The following is a 23,010-nucleotide window of genomic DNA, read 5'->3' as shown; positions in this document are numbered from 1 at the left end:
GCATAAAGGTTTTCAAGGTTCCTCCATGTTGTAGCATGTGTCAGAACTTTGCTCCTTTTATGGAATATTTACTATTTCCCTTATAGATTGATGCAGCAGCCCAGGGATCGGTACCCATCCCCTCCCTTAGGGACAAGGGTGGAGCCTTGAGCACACCGTGGACCCTGAGACCAGAGCACAGACACTGAAGGTCATTAAGCCTCATCGCTGTTGGTAATCAACTTTCACCAGACTCAGCTGAGGTTTCTTTGTAACCAAATTTAGCAAGGTTCTACTGAGCTATATAAGGCACTTCTCTCCCTCTTGTTTATGCGGATCATTGACTTCCTTTCCCAACCGGCCGCCATTGGAAAAGATCCTCCTGTAAGTAAGTCCTTATTAAAATTCGTGGGGAACTTTTTGCCTGATGTGTTCTTTGGCTTTGGGGTGGAATCGGGCTGGAGCATTTGGCCAGCCATCCAGGAGGCCACAGAACGACTGGCTGCAGAAAGCTTGAATACTTGGAAGGGAGGATTTTCTGGGGAGATCCCAGGATGGCCTGCAACGTCCATGTTGGGAGTGGTGGTTACCCTCCTAGGCAAATGGGAACCACCAGGGGTCTATGGAGATGCGTATAGCTCCCCAGCTGGACTAATAGCCATCCTGCAACAGGCTGCAAGACAGTTGGGATTTCGTAAGAAAAAGGAAAGCCATCAGGCCACCACAGCTGTAGCCTGGCCACTTTTGGAGGGCCTGCGATCAGCTGTGGAAGAGGCCTTGATGGCCTAAGTGGCAGTTGGCTGCCTGAAAGGAACTTAAGCTAGAGAGGGATATGCCGGTAGCCTAAGCAGAGTTGAAAGATGCTTTAAATGAGAGGGTATGCTGAGCAGATGAAAGCTTGGAAATATTAGCATGTCATTGTGCTAGGATAAGGGGGAGGAAGTTACTTAAGATTCAAGTAAGACATAGTCTAACTTTCCCAAAGGTTGGGACCCAGTGGATTTTTCTTCAGATGACGAGGATTCCCAGTCTGACCAGGAAAAGGAGGATGAAGGGTGTACATTTTTTCACCCTCTGGTCCAAAGTAAGATTAAGTCAGGGCATGTCCCAGCCCAACTGGGCCCTCAGGCAGATGGAGATGATGCCGCTAATGTGGCCACAGCCTTGGCCACACCTGTTGAGCAAAGACTACATGTTACAATGCAAGATTACGAGAAATAGGGACTCAGTATAGGCAAAAACCTAAAGAATTTTTATCAAATTGTCTACTGCGATTGTGGGATACTGGTGCAGGCAGCGTATTGCTTTCAGGGGTATGAGATGAGTAAATTGTCCTCTGTCACCATCCATTCTTCTCTTCATCAATGCATCTATTTGTTGGCCCCTAAAATGGAAATGAATTTGCTACTTAATTGGCTTATATTCCAGTGTAAGGAGGTGTGATCCCACAAGGGGGATTTGCCTCATCAAACCCCCCAGAATACCATTGATGAACTATAAGATGTATTGCAGGGTCTAGGGATGAGGCATGCAGTTTATATACTGGGTGCCATTGGACCAGATAGCGTAACCTACACTGCAGGAATTAATGAGGTAATTCTACATACTGCTCCCAGTAAGTGTTATGTGACTCTGGTGCCCATTGTTAGCACATTTATGGGACAGCCTATCTCACAGGCTGCCCCAATGATTACACACCTGGGAGAAACAGATCCCCTAAGTGAAGGACAGCTGGAGTCAGAGCTATGGGTAGCCTTCCAAGGAGACATGATGGTCCCAACCGAGTGTCATGTAGACAAATGTGGAGAGTTCTAATAGCTGCTAGAGCTAAAATCAATGATATTGATGGGAAGCCAAATGCAGTATTAGTTGAACTGTGAAAAAAGCTGCCCAAGAAGCAGAGGTTTATTAAGCTTGAAACCAGGTCACTAGAGGAGGACAGGATTCTGGCTGAAAGACACGGCTGATACCACATAAAAGCCCTCTGCCCCCACCCTCCAGTCAAGGAGGTCTGGGAGATCCCCTTCCCCCTAGCATAGGGGGTAGGTCGAGATCCCCAAATAAGAACAATATACAGGGACACTGGGGATAGGATGCCACATATAGAATTAACTACAGGACCTAAGTGCTCAATTAGGCCAATTGCATCTTGTGTTGGATCTTGCTAATGCCTTTTTTAGCATTTCTTTTGATCCCTCCAGTAAGCCTGTGCTTGCCTTCATGTGGGGAGGACAAGAGTAGACATTTACTGTGCTACCACAGGATATCTCATAGTCCAAGAATTTGCCATGGTTTGGTAGCTCAAGATTTTAAAATGTGGAAACCTCCAGCAGAGGTCACTCTCTTTACTCTTCCCTCTGATGTTGTTGATAAAGTGCAAAACTACCCCACTCCACATAGTTGTTCCCTTCCCCCTCTGTTATGTCCTCTTTCTCCTATTTCTCTTTGATCTTGTGGTCCTTTACCCCAGCGTCTTCTACCCCACCCCACCCTCCTTACCCACCCTGCTCAGAAAGCCAGTCCCAGCCCCAATTGATAAATGGCTTTCCTTGGTTTGTTGTGCTATTGGAGACCATTCACACTCGATTTAGCACAGATTCTAAATGTCCTAATTAGGAAAGGAAAAACATGGGAGTAGGATGTTCCACCACAGGCTGCTTTTGAAAAGGCTAAGCAAACCATCGCACAGGCACAAGCTTTAAGGGAGGTGGACCCAGACATGCCTTGTGAATTGGATGTGGCCAGTACCAATAGATATTGGCCTTGGGTGGGGTTTGTGGCAAAGGCAATAGGCAAAATGAGTTCCCCCTGGCTTTTGATCTCAGCTTTGGAAAAGGGCCTGCTGCAAGTTGAAGGACTAACCCAAAAATGCCCTGAATCATTGCACACTGACATCCCCATACAGGGGTAGATAAAAGACACAGAAAATAAACCACACTCAGGGGGTGCTCAGCTGAGCACTCTGACGCCTACCTGCTGCAATGCAGTGTCTATAACAACAGCCCCGTAAGCGCAGAAATGCATGATATTCTAAGACCACTTTCCTGTGTGAAAGAACAACACTTGCCCCTCCCTGCTGATCCCCCTGAGGTGGCTGTTTCTGTGCCCACTGTTGATGGATGTGGCAGCACACCAGAGTCTGTCTGGTATACTGATGGATTAGCACATGGGCAGCCCACCACCTGGATGGATGGCAATAGCTGTGCAACCTAGTATGGACTCTATATGATGGGAAACTGGGACTATGCAAAGCAGCCAATGGGCTGAATTAAGGACTGAATGGATGGTCATTGTTCACAAACCAGGAGATGTACTGATAACTGGGCAATGTACTGGGGCTTAACAGTGGCAGCAAGAGCAATGGACCATTGTTGGCTGCCCCTTATGGGGGAAAGAAATGTGGGACGGCATCTAAGCTGCCTGCCACAAGTGCAAGGTAACTGTGTTTTGTGTTAAAGAATGAATGGGCTTTTGAAAGCTAAAAGATGACAAACAATCCTTGCATCAGTGGACCTGTCGGTTAGATCCAGTCCTCACTAGCCTCAATTCATGACCTCTAGCAGCCACTCCCACCCCTGCTGAGTTGGTAACTGCAGGACCCATGTAAGCCTTGCAGATTCAGGTAAAAGGACAGGCAACATTACAGCCACAAGGTAGTGAAAATAATTTGCTCTTGCCTGTGACACAAGCATTAGAAAGTGGGGAAAATAAGGTTGATTGGCCATGGTCCAGGCCAATGTAGCCACACTGGCTGGGAATCCTAAGCCCATGGGGTTCTGGGGTCACCCAAAATTTAAGGATTAAACAAAAATTTATACCAGAAAAATGACACAGATTATTTATATCATTAATCCAGGACCCCCAGTTCCCCCGGGAGCTAGATGTATGACTTTAGGGATACTCATTATGCCTAGGTTAACAATGAATGTAACCCCGGAAAGCTCCCTGCAAATTCATGGAAAAAAAAATGTGTGTGTGTGTGTGTGTGTGTGTGTGTGTGTGTGTGTGTGTGTAGTATTTGAAAATAAATGACTCTCAGACTTTGAAATGTAATGGAATTTGCCCTGCAGGTTTCTGTAACTCTTTGGGTCCTGTGACCCCCATTTTCCTTCCAATTTCTCCCTATGACAATGGGAACATTTATCCTATGACTGTCCCTCCTTTGTATATCGGAAGCAGATAACTTGTTCTAAGTTTCACAGGTCTACAGCCAGAGAGGAATTCTGCTTTAGGACAAACCACACCTGTAACTGATTTTGATAAGACTTTGTCACAATAGCTCTCAATGCTGGATTGCCATTGTTGGGAGCCACTGTTCTGCCTTGAACCGTGACCCCTGTGTATTGAACAGCATGGAATACCCTGCTGAGTGAATTCAACATATCAGAAAATATGGAAAAGAAAGACTGAAATCACAAGTCTTCAATTATCAGTAGAATGGTTTAATTCCCTTCCTTGGCCATGTCATCATCAATTTGTGTTCCAGTTTGCTAAAGCTGCCATTATGCAAAATACCAGAAATGGATTGGCTTTTATAAAGGAAATTTATTAGGTTACAAATTTACAGTTCTAAGGCCATGAAAATGTCCAAATAGAGGCATCAACAAGAGGATACCATCACTGAAGAAAGGCCAATGGATTCTGGAACACCTGCCAGCTAGGAAGGCATGGGGCTGCTTCCTTTGCTCCTGGGTTCTAGGTTCAAAATGGCTTTCTCCAAAATGTCTTTGGGCTTCTGTCTCTCTTAGATTCTCTCTCTCTCAGTTCCTGTGCATCCTTGCTTGTTCTCCCAGGGTGTTTTTCTCTAAGCATCTGGAGGTCCTCTCTTAGCTTCTCCAGGGAAAACTCTAGGCTTCATCTCTTAGCTTACATCTCCAAATGTCTTTCTGTCTGCATCTCCAAGTGTCTGCAAGCACTTGGGTCTGTATAGGCTCTCAGCTCTCTTTAAGAACTCCAGTGATCTAATTTAGACCCACACTGAATGGGCAGGATCACATCTCCATGGAAATAATATAATCAAAAGGTCTCACCCACAGTTGGGTGGATCACATCTATGTGGAAACAACCTAATCAAAAGGCCCCACCCACAATAAGTTCACATCCACAAGACTGAATTAAAAGAACATGGCTTTTCTGGGGTACATAACAGTTTCAAACCAGCACATTCTACCCACTGGACCCCAGCAAGACATGTTCTTTCCAAATGCAAAAATACATTCATTCCATCACAATATCACAAAAGCTTAAATCATTTCCATAACACTAAATAAATACAAAGTCTTATCAAAATCAGTTACAGACATGGTCTGTCCTAAGGCAAAACAAAAAACAAACAAACAAACAAAAACAGTGTGCAACTTAGAACGTTTGTTACTTCCAATATACAATGGAGGGACAGTCATAGGATAAACATTCCATTGCCATAGGGAGAAACTGAAAGGAAAACAGGGGTCACTGGACCTAAATGTTTCCAAAAACCTGCAGGCAAATTCCATTAGATTTCAAAGTCTGAGAGTCATTTATAGAATGACGTTTTATCCTTAGTGCTTGAGAGAGCAGTAGTGCTACCCTTTCCAAAGTCTTACGCAACAGCCTTGCTCTCTTCAAATGCTGGGGTGATTGCTCCAATATATTCATGCATTGGGGAGACCACCTTGATTTCGGCCCCATCCTCCTCAAGCATCAAGGTGCCACCTGGACTCTCTATCTCTGGGACAAAGGCTCTCCCCTCTCCAAACAGTGGGATGGTGGCCAGGCTCTCCCCAATCCCCAGGGAATGTGTTCTACCCTCTCTGAGGTCTAGGACACCAACACTCTTTTTGAAAAATGGAGCAGCCAAGCTCCCCTCAATACCCCAGGCATGTGAGAACCCAAAGGGGGCAACATTCTTAAACTCCAAGGCACTCTTAAACTTACCCTATCCATGTACTTCTGTGGGTCCGCTCTCCTGGCCCAAGATTTCTTGACTCCAGACCTTAGCTTCCATGGTTCTGCCCTTGAAATCATCCTTGCCTTAGCTTGTCCTTTCTCTATCCCCTCCAGTCCAGACTTACAGTACTTCCATTTATCCAGATCTCACAAAAAATTTATTGGCTTGGCATGCAGCATACAGGGGTCAAAACCATCAGACAATAGGACTTTCCACAAATCCTTTCCCGATAACACCATCTCCAATCCTGGCTTGTACTAAAATGGCTGGCTGGTCCCAAGTTTTGTTAAATCCTCACATGGCACACTACCTTCTGAGGTATCATTTTTGGAAGCCCAGGATTTTCCAGACCATTGATTTCTGGTTTATTTGTACCCAGGAGTTCAGTTCTTAGCTTATCTCTTTCATATTGCATTTTACTACAAGCTGCAAGGAGAAGCCAGGCTGCATTTTCCACACTTAATTTGGAGATCTCTTCAGCTAAGTATCCCAGCTTATCACTTTCAAATTCTGTCAATTTTGCCAAATTCTCTGCCACTTTAGGACAAGATCACCTTTCTTCCAGTTTGCAATGACACATACAACATTTCTATCTAAAGCCTCATCAGAAGTATCTTTAAAGTCCATATTCCTACCAAAAAAAAAAAAAAAAAAAAAATCTAGGTCTTTTCTATCAAGCTCCTTACAATTCTTCCAGTATCTTCCCCTTATCTGTTGAAAAAGCCATTCCAACATGTTTTGTATTTTCAAACTCAGAAACACCCCACTTTTCTGGTATCAAAATCTGTACTGGTTTGCTAAAGCTGCTATTATGCAAACTACCAGAAATGGATTGGCTTTTATAAGGGGGATTTATTAGATTACAAATTCACAGTTCTAAGGCCCTAAAGGTGTCCAAACTAAGGTATCAACAAGAGGATACCTTCAGTGAAGAAAGGCCAATGGTGTCTGGAACAACTTTGTCAGATGGGAAGGCATGTAGCTGTGAAATTATTATCTCCATTTAGCAGAAATTGAACCTGAGGCCCAAAGAGGTTAACCAGCTTCTTCAAGGTTATTATTCTAATATGCAGTGTTGGGAGCCAGACCTCATCACCAAGTGCTTAGCCAAGCATTCAAGAAGTATTTATTGAGCACCTGGTCTGGGCTAGGTCATGTTCCAGACCCTACAAAGATGGCAATAAACAAAACAGACAAAGCCCCTGCTCTCAAGGCCCAATAAGTAATTTGATATATAAATATCAGCTGAAGATAAGTGTTCTGAAAAGAAATAAATTCAGGGAAAGGGAATAAAGAGCAGCAAGAAGTATGGGGTTGGAGAACATGCTGCTGTTTAGGAAGAATCAGAGAAGGCCCCTCTGACAAGGGAACACAGGAGTAAAGACCTGAGTGAAGTGAGGGATTGGGACATGTGGATATCTGGAGTAGGTACTTGCTTCTCTTTATGCCAGGTACCATATAAGAGTTGTTCATACATGATCTCATTTGAATTTTTGCACCTACTTTGTTAGATGGATGTTGCAATGTCCCTTAGAAAAAGGGTGAAACAAGCTGTATGTTATTTCATTTGATCTTTGCATCCAATTTTTTTAAAATGCAATTTTATTGAGATATATTCACATAACAAAGTGTATAATTAGTTGTTCATATTTGTGCATCAATCACCACAATAAATCCAATCAATCTTTGAATATTTTCATTACTCCAAAAAATAAAATAAAAATTAGAATAAAAAAGAACATTCAAAACATTCCATTCTCCTCCTCCCCACGTTGTTCATTTACTTTTTTTCACATTCATTCATTGTTTTTTTAACTTTATCAAAAAATTAAAAAACAATAAAAAAAATCTCAAACAAAACCAAAACAAAGGAATAATAAAAAACAAAGAACCTGAAATAACTGCATTGCTTCCAATATGTTCCTACTCTACCCCAAGAAAATAAACAGATCATAACCCAACAAAGGAATAAGAAAAACAAAAACCTAAAATAACTACATTACTGTGAATTTGTTCCTACCATACCTCCCAGAAATTAACAAACTATAGTCATTCCTAGGCATTCCCAGAACATTAAGCTTACCCTCCATGCCAGTTTGGATATATTATGGCCCCCCAAAATGCCATTATCTTTGATTCAATCTTGTGGAGACAGACATATTAGTGTTGATTAGATAGGGATTCTTTGATTGTTTCCGTGGAGATGTAACTCAATCAACTCTGAGTGAAAGATTTGATTGGATAATTTCCATAGAGATGTTAACCTTCCCATTCAGGGTGGGTGTTAATTGGATCACTTGAGTAGTATAAAGGAACTCACAAACAGAAGAACCTCAGAGCTGCAACTTAGAGAGACATTTTGAAAATGGTCATTGAAAGCAGACTTTTGCTCCAGAGAAGCTAAGAGAGGACAAAATGCCCCAAGGGCTAGATTTTGAAAAATGCACAGGAGCTGAGAGAGAAACTGGGACACAATCCAGGATCAGCAGATGCCAGCCACATGCCTTCCAAGCTAACAGAGGTTTTCAGACACCATCGGCCATCCTTCAGTGAAGGTAGCCTTTGTTGATGCCTTACCTTGGACAATTTATGGCCTTAAGACTGTAATTGTGTAATGAAATAAACCCCCTTTATAAAAGCCAATCCATTTCTGGTGTTTTGCAAAAGGGCAGCATTAGCAAACTGGAACACCCTCCATAACTTATCTGTTCTTATTAGATTATCATTTTCCCTTCACTATTTTTTGTCCCGGCCGGCAGGACGTTCAACGGAAGCTCCAAATCCTGTGAGGGAGGAATGGTATGGGACAAGAGACGCGAGGAACGACAGCAAGATAGGTTTCTGATCAAGCTGCAAAACTTTATTGAAGAGGCAGGGTATATATACCCTAAGGTAGAGGGAGTGGCTAGTACGAACGGGTGGTGGCCTAGGATTGGTGGCTGCAAAGGTGGGTGGCGGTCTAGGATTGGCTGCTGCTGTTGCTAGGGCGGATGGCAGATGTAAGGCTAGCACAGGATTGGTGGCTACTGTTGCTGGGGTAGAAGGCAGGTAGTAAAGCTAGCACTCTAGGCGCAAATCTTAGGCGCGAACGGCTATCACTTCTGTAGAAGGCTGAGGGCAACTTAAACCGCTATTGCATCAGCCCTAGCTGTCATGTTGCATATCTCCGGCATCACTGAGGGTGGATTTTATACATGCTACCTTAATCGTCCCCAACAATTTTTGTCTATCACTAGTTCCCCTACATTCTACAATAAACCATTTATTTTACATTTTTCACAGTATTCATATTGGTGGTAACATATAATATTTCTCTTTTTGTGCCTGGCTTATTTTGTTCAGCATTATGTCTTCAAGGTTCAGCCATATTGTCATATGTTTCATGACATCGTTCCTTCTTCCTGCCCTGTAGTATTCCATCGTGTGTATATACCACATTTTGTTTATCCACTCATCTGTTGAAGGACATTTGGGTTGTTTCCATCTCTTGGCAATTGTGAATATTGCTGCTATGAACATTGGCGTGCAGATATCTGTTCCTGTCACTGCTTTCAGATCTTCTGGGTATATACCGAGAAGTGTAATTCCTGGATTGAAGGGTAACTCTATATCTAGTTTTCTAAGACTGTCTTCCAGAGTGGCTATATCATTATACAGTCCCACCAGCAATGAGTACGCATTCCAATTTCTCCACATCCTCTCCAGCATTTGTAGTTTCCTGTTTGCTTAATGGCAGCCAATCTAATCGGTGTGAGATGATATCTAATTGTGGTCTTAATTTGCATCTCCCTAATAGCTAGTGAAGCTGAACATTTTTTTCATGTGTTTCTTGGCCATTTGTATATCCTCTTCAGGGAAATGTCTTTTCATATCTTTTGCCCATTTTATAATTGGGCTGTCTGTACTATTGTCATTTTAGTTGTAGGATTTCTTTATATGCAAGATATCAGATATATGGTTTTCAAATATTTTTTCCATTGAGTTGGCTGCCTCTTCATCTTTTTGACAAATTCCTTTGAGGTACAGAATGTTTCCCTACATTATCTTCCAGGAGTTTTATGGTACCATCTCTTACATTGAGGTCTTTAATCCATTTTGAGTTAATTTTTGTGTAGCGTGTGAGGTAGAGGTCTTCTTTCATTCTTTTGGTTATGGCTATTCAGCTCTCCAAGCCCCATTTGTTGAATAGACTGTTATGTCCCAGTTCAGTGGCTTTGGGGGCCTTATCAAAGATCAGTCCACCATAGATCTGGGGGTCTATCTCCAAATTCTCAATTTGATTCCATTGATCAATATGTCTATCTTTGTGCCAGTACCATGCTAGTATCAAGTGTCCAAAGTAAGGCATCAACAACAGGGTACCTTCTCTGAAGGATAGCCATTTGCATCTGGAAAATTTCTTTTAGCTTGGAAGGCACGTGGCTGGTGTCCACTTGCTCCCAGGTTGCATTTCAAAATGGCGTTCTCCAAAATGTTGCTCTTGGGGCATTTTGTCTTTTCTTAGCTGCAGCTCTTCTGAAGTTCTTCTATTTTGTGAGCTTTTATAGGGTTCCAGTAATTAAGTCAAGATCCAAGCTGAATGGTTGGGGCCACACCTCCATGGAAACAATCCCATCAACAGGTCACACCCTAATCAAATGTGTTACTAGTCACATCTCCATGGAATCAATCAAAAGGTTCCAACCTAATCAACACTAATACGTCTGCCCCCACAAGATTGCATTAAAGAACATGGCTTTTTCTGGAAGACGTAATATATCCAAACGGCACAGTTACTTTTACTGCAGGTCTTTATTTATTTATGATGCCTTGGATGACTGTCTAATGTTTTTTCCTTTCAGTCTGAAGAACTCCCTTTAGCACTGCACATATAGTGGTGATGAACTCCCTCAGCTTTCGTTTATCTGAGAATGTCTTAATCTCACCATCATTTTTGAAAGAGTCTTGCCATATATAAAATTCTTGACTGATAGTTGTTTTCTTTCAGCATTTTAAGTATTTCAACCCACTACCTTCTTGCCTTCATGATTTCTGTTGAGAAATTGGCACTCAATCTAATTGGGACTCTCTTGTATGTAACACATTGCTTTTCTCTTACAGCTTTCAGGACTCTCTCCTTGTCCTTTGCATTTGATAGTGTAATCAATATATGATGGGGTATATTCTTCCTCATGTTTATCCTATTTAGTGTTCTCTGTGCATAGATGTGCATATTCTTGTCTTTTGCTATGTTTGGGGAGATCTCTATCATTATTTCTTTGACTACTTCTTCTTCCCCTTTCTCTTTCTTCTTCTTCTGGGACTCCTGTAATGTGAATACTGGTGTGCTTGATGATGTCTCATGGCTGTCTTAAGCTATTTTCACTTTTTAATATTTCTTTTATCTTTCTCCTCATGTAGTGTTTTGTCAAGTTCACTGATTCTTTCTTCTGCCAGCTCCAAACTGCTCTTAAAACCCTCCTGGGCATTTTTCATTTCAGTTATTGTAGTCTTGATCTCTATAACTTTTAAGAATTTCTCTCTCTTTATTTAAAGAGTATCATATTGATCATTCATTGTTTTTCTGATATCCTTTAGCTCTTTCTCTGCACTTTCCTTCATCTCCTTGAGCATTTTTGAGATCATTTTAAAAAGGCTTTATTTGGTATGTCCACATTTTTGTCTTCTTTGTTGGTGATTTCTGAATTTTTATCTTCTTCTTTTGGATGTGCTACAATTTCCTGTTTGTTTGTCTTGTATTCTTTTGTTATACACTATACAGTCAACATTTAAAAATGTTAACTTTGGGATTCATTCCCTGGGATGTATGTTTCTTGATTTTGTAACCAGCAGGTGATAAGACAGATTTTTTTTTAACTTTAGCCCTCCTATCAGGAAGGTCTGCCCAAGGTGAATGCAGTATGCAGGATTTTCCCAGTCTATCTGGGCTTCTGTCTTGTCCTGGGCTTTTGTTCATTAGTTGTTTTGGAGTTCTCCTGTTTAGAGGAGTTTGGTTGTCCCTTCTGTTTCCCAGGAGACAGACCTTTCTCTCCTGGGTCCAGCAGGCCTTTGTCCCAAAGTGTTCGCCTCTTTTACACTCCTTTTGTTGTCTCTAGCTGCTTTTGCTGGGAGGGCAAATTCTAGGAAGAGGGTCACCCCAGAGAGGACTTTCCCAAGTCAGTATTTCCCAGTGAAAATGGACCAGGGACCCCCCAAAGGGGGTGCAGACTGACTACAAAGTGCCCTGGGAAGGGATCAGGAAGGGTGCCAAAAGCTTCTCTGCTGGCTTCCCAAAGCTGAGCTTTCCTGGCCTGCCCAGCAAATGCAGCCTTCAGCTAACTGTATCCTGCAGCCCTGAGGATGCACTGGATCTTTAAATCTCTACCACCTCTGCCCCTGTCCAGGGAGGGTTGAAACAATGGCTGCTGTTGCTTTTGTACAAGGTGAGTTGAAACAATACCTTCTCTCACAGCCAGTCCCCTAGTAATCTGAATCTGCTAATCAAAAGCCATGATCAGTAACCAACCATGCCCACCCCCATTTTTGGGAAAGAGGATTTTTATGTTCTTTACTATCACCAGTGAGCTAGCCAGGTTCTGGACCCCATGGCAGCTGCGAGGGGGGATGGGCACCAGTAGCCACTGCAAGGAGAGAACAATTTACTGTTCTTTCCATAGTTTATCAGCCTCTTCCTCCTGCTCTTCCCTGGATGCTGTACAGTATTCTTCTGGCCTCTGGAGTTTCGAGATAGTTGTTTCAGACAGTTCCTGCCTGTTCAATAGTTGTTTCGGTGGAAGGACTGAGTCCTGAAACTTCGTACTCCACCATCTTCCCCAGAAATCATACATCCTACCTAATTTTTCAACCCCTGATATACTGGAAGGCATATGTGTGTGTGGAAGGGGATAAATCAGGGTATCCCACTCATATTGTCCAACAAGTGGTATGCACAGATGCCCTTGCACAGCTGTGCATTTTGGATTCTGGTCATCCCTGTGGTTCATTAGCAGGTTTCTAAAATAGGTGTCATGACAGACCCAGTTTGCTGCCACTGGTTCCTCCTTCTTTCCCTCATATACACATCCTCTGTCCAGGTTGAGTGAGGCTTGAGGATGGGTGGGGAATAGCGTCTGAAAGGAAAGAGGGAGTATTCTAGAGCATGAACAACTTCTAGACTCCCAGGATAACAGCAAGGGCTTCTTTGTTAATGTGTGTGTTTCTGGTCTGGAGAGGCCAACCTTGGTAATCACTTGATGTCTCCACGTAATCTTGTGTTTTGGAGAAAAAATAAAAACCAACTTTCCCTAGTCTATGGGTGGCAGTGTGCACTATGATCAAATATGCACTTTAGAATGATTACTGTGGCAGCAATGTGTAGGGATTATTAGGGCCTATGAGAACTAGAGGCAAAAGGCCAGTTTGGAGGCTATGGGGTGGCAGATGAGAAAAACCTAAACTAAGGCAGTTCCAAAAGGTTGGGAAAAAGGAATCAATTCTAAATAAAGAATAGAAAGTACATAAGAGCCTACTGGGAAGTAAGCACAAGAAAAGACTTTACTGACTCTTATTTGGGTAACTGAAATGTTTGAATACAGGTGGAGATACACTTTTTTTTTTAATTGACTTTTTTTTAAATCAACTATATAAAAAAAATTTTTTAAAAACATACAATAAAAAAAAACATTTCAAACAAACCATAACAAGGGAGTAAGAAAAAGACAACTAATCTAAGATAACTACTTCACTTCCAACATGTTCCTGCTCTACCCCAAGAAAATAACCTAATATAGCAACATTTCTGTGAACTTGTTCCTATCACACCCATCAGAAGTTAACAGACCATAGTCATTCTGGGGCATTCCCAGAATGTTAAATTTACCCATGATAGCTTATCTGTTCTTATTGGATTATCATTCCCCCTTCCTTAATTGCTCTCTATCACTAGTTCCCCTATATTCTACATTATAAACCACTTGTTTTACATTTTTCAATGTTCACATTAGTGGTAGCATATAATATTTCTCTTTTTGTGCCTGGCTTATTTTGCTCAGCATTATGTCTTCAAGGTTCATCCATGTTGTCATATGCTTCATGACATCATTCCTTCTTACAGCTGTGTAGTATTCCATCGTGTGTATATATCACTGGAGATATGCTTTGAAAAGAACATAGTGAATTCAGTGTTAATAAGATGGAGGTATTGGCATTCAAACATCTAATGGGGAGCTGGACCTACAAATCTGAAGCACAGCAATGAGGTCAGAAATATGATATGCAGATTTAGAAATCAGATGGTATTTCAAGCCTTGGGTGTGGATGAGATCACCCAGGAAAATTAGGGCGAGTAAGAGGAGAATGGGGCCATGGAAAACAACCATATTTAAAGGACAAGAGGAAGAAGAGCCTTCCATGAAAAAAGAGTTGCAACAAATAGGAACAGAAGAATGTGGGGTCATAGAAATCCAAGGAAGGGAAGGTTTCAACTGGGCCAAATGCTGATAAGTCCAATGTTCTAGTTTGCTAATGCTGCCACTTTGCAAAACACCAGAAATGGATTGGTTTTTATAAAAGGGGTTCATTTTGTTACAAAGTTACAATCTGAAGGCCATAAAGTGTCCAACGTAAGGCATCAACAATCTGGTACCTTCACTAAAGGATGGCCATTCGCATCCAGAAAACTTCTGTTAGCTTGGAGGCATGTGGCCGGCATTGCTTACTCCCAGGTGGTGTTTCAAAATGGCGTTCTCCAAAATGTTGCTCTTGGGACATTTTTGTCCTTTCTTAACTGCAGCTGCTTTTCAAAATGTCACTCTCAGTTGCTCTTGGGGCGTTTGTCCTCTCTTAGCTTCTCTGGAGCAAGAATCTGCTTTCAATGGCTGTCTTCAAACTGTCTCTCATCTGCAGCAAGCATCTGGGCCTGTGTGGCTCTTTTTAAAGTACTCCAGTGATCCAATTAAGAACCACCCTGATATGGTGTGTGAATGTATTTCAATAAAACTGAATTTAATTAAAAAAAAAAAAAAAAAAGAACCACCCTGAATGGGTGGGGCAACACCTTCATGGAAATAATCCAATGAAAGTTCTCTCCCACAGTTGATTGAGTCACCTCTCCATGGAAACACTGAACCAATAGGTTCCAACCTAATCAAAACCAATACATCTGCCCCCACAAGACTGCATTAAAGAACCTGGAGTTTTGGGGGACGTAATACATCCAAACTGGCATATTCAATAAGACAAACACCAAAATTATCTACTAGGCTTGGTAATTAGAAAATGAATAATAAATTTTAAAATGTGTGACAATTATTTGTAAGCCATTCCAGATAAACCACAAGGAGGATGAGCTATTAATATTCCTTTCAATTTGTGTCCCTGCCTTTTCTGTTGCTAGCTATTACTCCAAGGGGTTGAGGAACGAATGGTATGGCTGCTGCTCCTGATCAGGAGGATGGACCTACATACACTAATACATTTATTTTTCTGTCCACCCACACCATCTCTCATATCCACCTTGTGATACCTGTGGGACTGATAACTAGCCTGCAAGAACTCTCCACCAAGATGGGCCCAGCCTAGTACCAAGCCACAGTTCACTCTTAGTTCTTTGATGGGCTTCTTCTTTCCTTACAGAAGCTCTAGACTGAACAGTGAAAAAGTACTTCTAAAAGTGAATGCAAATGGCTCTTGTAACTTATGTGTGTGTATTAAGAGAACATGTTAAGAGAGAGAAGCCATGAAAGTGCTAGAGAAGGAAAAATAAGGTACATATAAAACATATCAACCAATTATTAGTTGTATACATAGTAATATCAACTATGAAAATGAAGTACGAAGACAAGATGGCTTTTAAATAAGTATTTCCTTAGAATCTTCTTGTGCCAACTTAACTCAATAAATACAAAAGTTAAAATTGTCTTTTTTTACTTTCCATATCTGATAAACTATTTGCCCACAAGTATCTGTTCAATTAGAGTTACACAAGAAAAATCCCAGCAGCTGCATATTGTTGAGCTGGCCAGGTAAGGAAGTGAAAATATACTGTCTATGGTAGCATCAATATAATAGACATAGAATGAGTACCAGCAATTGGAAACACATGAGATCTGATGCTATTCTTTTCCCTCCACAGCCAAGCAAAGCTTTCCCCCTGATAATCTGTTCCTACTCTGGGACATCCTCCCAATCACAATATCTGGGATTTGTGTGATCACTGCATTAATTAGAATCCAGAAATGCAGTAAGTACTACCATGCTATCACCATAATCTCAATTCCTAGAAGCCCAAACTCTATCACCATGATTCAGCATCTTTCTGAAGTTTTAGCCTATTCTCCTCTATGTTTGGAGCAAGCCTATGGAAACTAATGTCTCCATTTATTTGGTTCAGCAAGTTCTGTTCATCCACTGCACAAGCATTTCTAGTGCATCTACTATGTACCTGGCACTCTTTTAGGTACTGCAGTTACAAATGTGACTATTTTCTTGGAGATATTGAGGCCTGCTAACTAATTTGAAAACATTTCTGATGCTATGTGCTATTCCAACCTTTGATTTGGAACTGGAAGAATGGTAGAGTAACAAGATTTGGAGGAAAAGAATAATTTTCTTTTAATGCACTAATGAAGTTGAAAAACTATGTGGTCTCATGTGATCTTACCAATACTCACTTCTCCAGAATACACCTCTGGATGAAAGATCATATGTGGTTGAAGAAAGGTTCTAGGATACTTTTCCATATGAATTTAAATTTTTGGTCTCAGACATATGCTACCCTCAATCTCTATGATTAAAATGGAAGAGAAGTTGCTAGGCCAAAGCTAAGGCAATAATTACTGTGAAAAGGCATCAACCCTTCTTGGGGTAGAAATCATGTACCTTGAGCAATGACAAGGAAATGAGCTGATTTCCCCAATGTTCAGCACACCAAAAATGTTAAAACTCAGTTAAGACAACAGAGACCCTTCTGTGTGAAAAATTTACCTCCTGGTCTGGTGAACTCAAGGAAGTTTCTAACGCAGAGCGACCAGCATTAACTCTCTAGTTCAGAGTTTCTCATCCTCAGCACTATTGGCATTTTTGGACCAGATAATTCTGTGTTTTAAGGTGTTGTTCTGTGCATTGTAGGATGTTAGCAGCATACGTAGCCCCTATCCATTGGATGCCCCAACAGCACCTCCTATCTCAGCTATGACAATCAAAAATATCTCTAAACATTGCCAATATCCCCATGGGGTGGGGGTTGGGGAAGCACCCCTGGTTTGAAAACCACTGCTGTAGCTCTAAGTCAGTCTGAAATCTTGTGTTCTGGTTTTCCAATTCTACTGTTATGCAAATTACAAGAAACGGATTGGCTTTTATAAAGGGGGTTTATTTGGTTACAAATTTACAGTCTGAAGGCCATGAAAATGTCCAAATTAAGGCATCAACACAAGTATACCTCCACCAAAGGAAGGCCAAGGGTGTCTAGAAAACCTATGTTAGCTGGGAAGGCACATGGCTGGCGTCTGCTTGCTCCCAGGTTGCGTTTCAAAACGGTGTTGTCCAAAATGTCTGTGCCACCTTTCAACGGCAGTCTTTAAAATGTGTCTCTCAGCTGCAGCAAGCATCTGGGCCTCCGTGGCTCTTTTTAAAGTACTCCAGTGATTTAATTAAGACTCACCCTGAATGGGCGAGGCCACACCTGCATGGAAATAATCTTATCAGAGGTATTACCCACAGTGGGTGGGTCACATCTCCATGGAAACATCCTAATCCAAAAGTTCCAACCTAATCAAGACAAAATACATCTGCCCCCACAAGATTGCATTAAAGAACATGGCTTTTGGGGGGCATAACACATCTAAACTGGCACATCTTGCTGAAGCAAACGGACACAATTTAAGGGAAATTCATCTATCACTTTTATTTTAGTTTGTGCTTATTTCCAATGACTTTTTGCAAGATCTAAAGAGACAATAGAGAATGAAAGTGTGGAAATGGAAAATATCTCTCCTATGTACACAGGATCTGCAGAAGCTTCTAGATGAACAGAACATCTGAAGGTAGCCTCCTTTAGCTCTTTCTCTCCCAATGTGAAAGATATATGGGATCATGTAGAACACAAGTCTCCTCTTCCATTGAGTACTAAATTCAAGACATTTTACCTACTATCCCACCTTCTCTAAAACTTCAACAGCCTGTGGGTGCTGTGAAACTAAAGTTATCCAATTATTATACTGTTATTAATAAACCCAATGAACTTAAATACAATTAAAAAGTGCTTTATATTCTGTTAGGACTTAAATTCAATGTTTTTACATTATTATCTATACAACAAACCTGGATATAATATTGTTTTCATGGCATAAGCTCTAGAGAGGTTGTTTTTGCAGAAATTATCTAAAATGCTACAAAAAGGAAGAATAAAAAAAGACATTCAAAAGAATGTTGTACTTTCTTCTGTCAAAGAGAAACCAAACCCTGAAGCACCAGAAAAAGTATTTAAGTAGCACCAGATTCCCTCTGTATTTCCTGAGACGTCTACTTCTTTCTTCAACATGACACAAGGAGCTCCACTCAACTCTACTTCACAAACATTGGCTCAGTCTACCAGAGGTGTGAAGAAGGAAGCAGATACAATTCCTTCAATAGTTAAAGTAATGAATTTTTCCAACATTTACAGGGAAAAAAAAATTGATGAGAATGCCACCTATAAAAGAAAATGTGCTGGATTTTGCCAGATTCTCAGCAAAAAATATAAAGTTGTAAAGAATGTTAAAGTACCTGAATGATTAAAGTACTACAGTGAGATTCTTAAAGAAATGTTTGCAGAGAAACACTTGTAAGATGCACGGCTCTTTTATAATCCTGTTAATGAGCTTTGGGACTCCATAACTACTAAGGCGCTGTCAAAAATCCAATGGCTCTTTGAACTATTAAGTGAAAACTAGACAACCAAGAATATAAAGATGCTTGTGAATTTGCTGCAGATATTAGAATAACATCATGAATTTCTATGAATATAATCTGCCAGATCATTAAGTAGTGACAGTGGCAAGAATGCTTCAGGATGTTTTTGAAATGCATTTGCAAAGATCTCAGATGAACCTGTTGAGAGTATGCCTGTATATTATGTTAAAACAGATATCAAAATCCCATTGGTAGAGAAGGCAGTAGTGAAGCTTCCTCTGAAGATACTCTCCTAATGATTCTGAAGATGAACAGGTTTAGTATCTTCCAAAGATTCAGGAGCATCATAAAGCTGCTACAGGTTTGTACTAAGTACCTGTACATAAGCTAAAGAAAAAGAATTAAAGTTTCAAAGGGAAAATAAAAAATAAAACATAAATAAAAGAAGTGAAAATCCAAGGAAAAAGCTTACACATTAATGGAATAGAATTGAATCCAGACATAAACCCATATATCTATGGCCAATTCATTTTTGACAAGGGTGCCAAGTCCACTCAATGGGGGAAAGAATAGTCTCTTCAACAAATGGTGCTGGGACAAATGGATCTCCACATACCAAAGAATGAAGTTGGATCCCTACCTCACATCATAAACAAAAATTAACTCAAAATGGATCAATAAACTAGATATAAGAGCTAAAACTGTAAAACTCTTAGAAGAAAAAACATGGGGTAAATCTTCTTGACCTTGGATTTGGTAATGGATTCTTGGATATGATGACAAAAGCATGAGCAACAGAAGAAAAAACAAGTAAATGGGATTTCACCAAAATAAAACTTTTGTGCATGAAAGGACATTATCAAGAAAGTACAGACTGGGAGAAAATATTTGGAAGTCATATATGTCTGATAAGGGTTTAATATTTAGAATACATAAAGAACACCTACAACTCAACAACAAAAAGACAAATAGCCCAATTTAAAAATGAACAAAGGACTTGAATAGATACTTCTCCAAAGAAGATATACAAATGGCCAATAAGCATATGAAAAGATGCCCACACTTTAGTCATTAGAGAAATGCAAATCAAAACTATGAGATGATAACTTCACACCAAGATGGTTATTACTAAGAACAACAACAACAAAAAGACCCAAAACAACAAGGGTTGGTGAAGATGTGGAGAAATTGAACCCTTGTGCCTTGATGGGAATGTAAAATGTAAAATGGTGCAGCTGCTTTGGAAAACAGTTTAGCAGTTCCTCAAAAAATTAAACATAGAATTACCACTGCCCCATATCAAACTCAATCAACACTTATTTCCTCTGATATCTAAGATGAATGACTTATAGGTTAGAGAGGATTAGTTCAGTTTAAAGATTCACATTCTACTAGTTCATATTGGACTGATAATTGTTTTAAATGGCTTTGTGCTTGTCTAAACTAATTTGTAAAATATTTTTATGAGGAAATCCTCATTTAAAATGACATTGTTTTTATAATAAAGCAATAAGCTGCCTTTAGAGAAAACTGACTGAGGTAATGATAATAGGATCCCACAGGACTTCCTTAGATCCCCTAAAGTGGCTTTTCCTGTTTGATATTTCTGGATCCTCTGATATCAACAGAGAACTGAAAAGGAAGAAGTGGCCAAAAATATATCCTACAATATTACTCATAACTTCTCTTTCTCTGAAACTGCCTTCTACAATTCATTGGACTAGGAATGAACCTGACTTAAGCGGGGCCAAACAGACATTCTCATCTAATGGCAAGGGTTGACATAAAACATTTAATTTTGGTAGCTGTAGAGGGGTCAGATGCTGTTCTATGGTCTAAGGAATGGAGGTTTGCTTTTAAATGGTAGCTCTTAGAACTAAATCACTGAAGAAAGTAAAGGTAGTGGGCTGACAAGAACATAAAGCAAGCAAGCAAACAAACAAAAAATAGAAATTGCTGCACTTAAGTTGATTCAAAATCCTTAGACATGACAAAAGACCTTCAGAAACAATTAGCCAGATGAGCTAAGATGGAGGCATAGAGAGGAGTAGAAGCTAGTTAGTCCCCCTGGACCAACTAATAAAAAACAGGAACAACTAGTAAATAACCTGGAATAACTGCAGGGAGACAAACATGACTGTCCACTCATCATTCACCAACCTGAATTGGGAGGAATGCCCGAGATCTCAGCATAAAATCTGTAAGTAAAAATTGCGGCCCCAAGCTGAGAGCCCCTCCCTCAGAGAAGACTTGTGGTGCTGGAGAGCAGCACTCGCTGAACACGCAAATATACCTCAGCCCGGCTCCAACTAGGGTTTTAATGTTAACCACTCAATACAGACTGCAAATCCCCAACAAGAAGACAGAAGCTTTTGGTGACAACTGACCTTGGAGAGTCAGGGGATGTATCTGTCTCGGGACGGGGACCCCAAAGGATCAGGTGCTATCTCTGGCCAACAGGTGAATCTGGGGGACTAGACTGACCCTGAAAGGGGGCTTTCTGTCCCTTTCTCTCTTAACCTGGGTGGCTCAGTGGAGGAAGCCTCAACCATTTTCAGCTTGCAGTGCTCTACAGTAGAGAAAGCCTCAGCCATTTTAAACTCACAGCACTCTGACTCAGACAAGGGTGGAGATAGCAGAGTCAGAGAAACAAAGAATCTATTCATATGCAAATGACCTCTCTCTAAGGGGGCATATCTTCCCAAGAGGAAAGAGGAGGGGCCCAACTGTACTACCAGCCTTCCATTCAGAACAAGCCCCCAGAGCCTGGCAGAAAACAGCCATGGGCCACACCTCCTTACACCAGCCTGGAGTGACAGGCTGACAGGCACCACCTGCTGGGCAGAAAAGCACAGGGTGTGTCAATCCTCTAAGACACACTATCAGGGAAACTCGATACTGAATATTTCCTCCTTCTGGGACCTGAACCTGTTCTCATCTGGGAAAACCTGATTGGGGTAGCCAAGGAGGTCAGATGCCTAGACAACAGAAAACTACAACCTACACTAAGAAAAATGAAGTTATGGCCCAGTCAAAGGAAAAACTTACACTTCACCTGAGATACAGAAATTTAAACAACTAATGCTAAATCAATTAAAAAAGTTTAGAGAAGATATGGCAAAAGAGATAAAGGCTATATAGAAAACACTGGGCACACATTAGGCAGAAATCAAAAGTTCGAAAAAACAACTGGCAGAAACTATGGAAATAAAAGGCACAACACAAGAGATGAAAGACACAATGGAAACATACAACAGCAGATCTCAAGAGGCAGAAGAAAACACTCAGGAACTGGAGAACAAGGCAGCTGAAAGCCTATGCATAAGAGAACAGATAGAGAAAAGAATGGAAAAATATGAGCAACGTCTCAGAGAACTTAAGGACAAAAAAAAATACAAGAATGTACATACCTTTGGTGTCCCAGAAGAAGAGAAGGGAAAAGGGGCAGAAACAATAATAGAGGCAATAATCAATGAAAATTTCCCATCTCTTATGAAAGACATAAAATTACAGATCTAAGAAGTGCAGTATACTCCAAACAGAATAGATCTGAATAGGCCTACGCCAAGACACTTAGTAATCAGATTATCAAACGTCAAAGACAAAGAGAGAATCCTGAGGCGGGGCAAGATGGCAGACTGGTGAGCTGTATGTTTTAGTTACTCCTCCAGGAAAGTAGGTAGAAAGCCAGGAACTGCGTGGACTGGACACCACAGAGCAATCTGACTTTGGGCATACTTCATACAACACTCATGAAAACATGGAACTGCTGAGATCAGCGAAATCTGTAAGTTTTTGTGGCCAGGGGACCCGCGCCCCTCCCTGCCAGGCTCAGTCCCATGGGAAGAGGGGCTGTCAGCTCCGGGAAGGAGAAGGGAGAACTGCAGTGGCAGCCCTTATTGGAAACTCATTCTACTGATCCAAACTCCAACCATAGATAGACTGAGACCAGACACCAGAGAATCTGAGAGCAGCCAGCGCAGCAGAGAGGAGACAGGCATAGAAAAAAAACAACACGAAAAACTCCAAAATAAAAGCGGAGGATTTTTGGAGTTCTGGTGAACATAGAAAGGGGAAGGGCAGAGCTCAGGCCCTGAGTCGCGTATGCAAATCCCGAAGAAAAGCTGATCTCTCTGCCCTGTGGACCTTTCCTTAATGGCCCTGGTTGCTTTGTCTCTTAGCATTTCAATAACCCATTAGATCTCTGAGGAGGGCCCTTTTTTTTTTTTAAT

General features: G+C 41.1%; 1 pseudogene; it reads left to right on the top strand.

The window, feature by feature from the left end:
- Positions 1-811: 811 nt before the first annotated feature.
- Positions 812-19,150, top strand: LOC119517984 (annotated as a pseudogene).
- Positions 19,151-23,010: the final 3,860 nt, after the last annotated feature.

This window comes from Choloepus didactylus, chromosome 1 (assembly GCF_015220235.1).
Source record: "Choloepus didactylus isolate mChoDid1 chromosome 1, mChoDid1.pri, whole genome shotgun sequence".
Classification (NCBI taxonomy): Eukaryota; Metazoa; Chordata; class Mammalia; order Pilosa; family Megalonychidae; genus Choloepus; species Choloepus didactylus.
The sequence above is the reverse complement of the archived record's forward strand: the minus strand, read 5'-3'. Positions and strand labels throughout refer to the sequence as shown.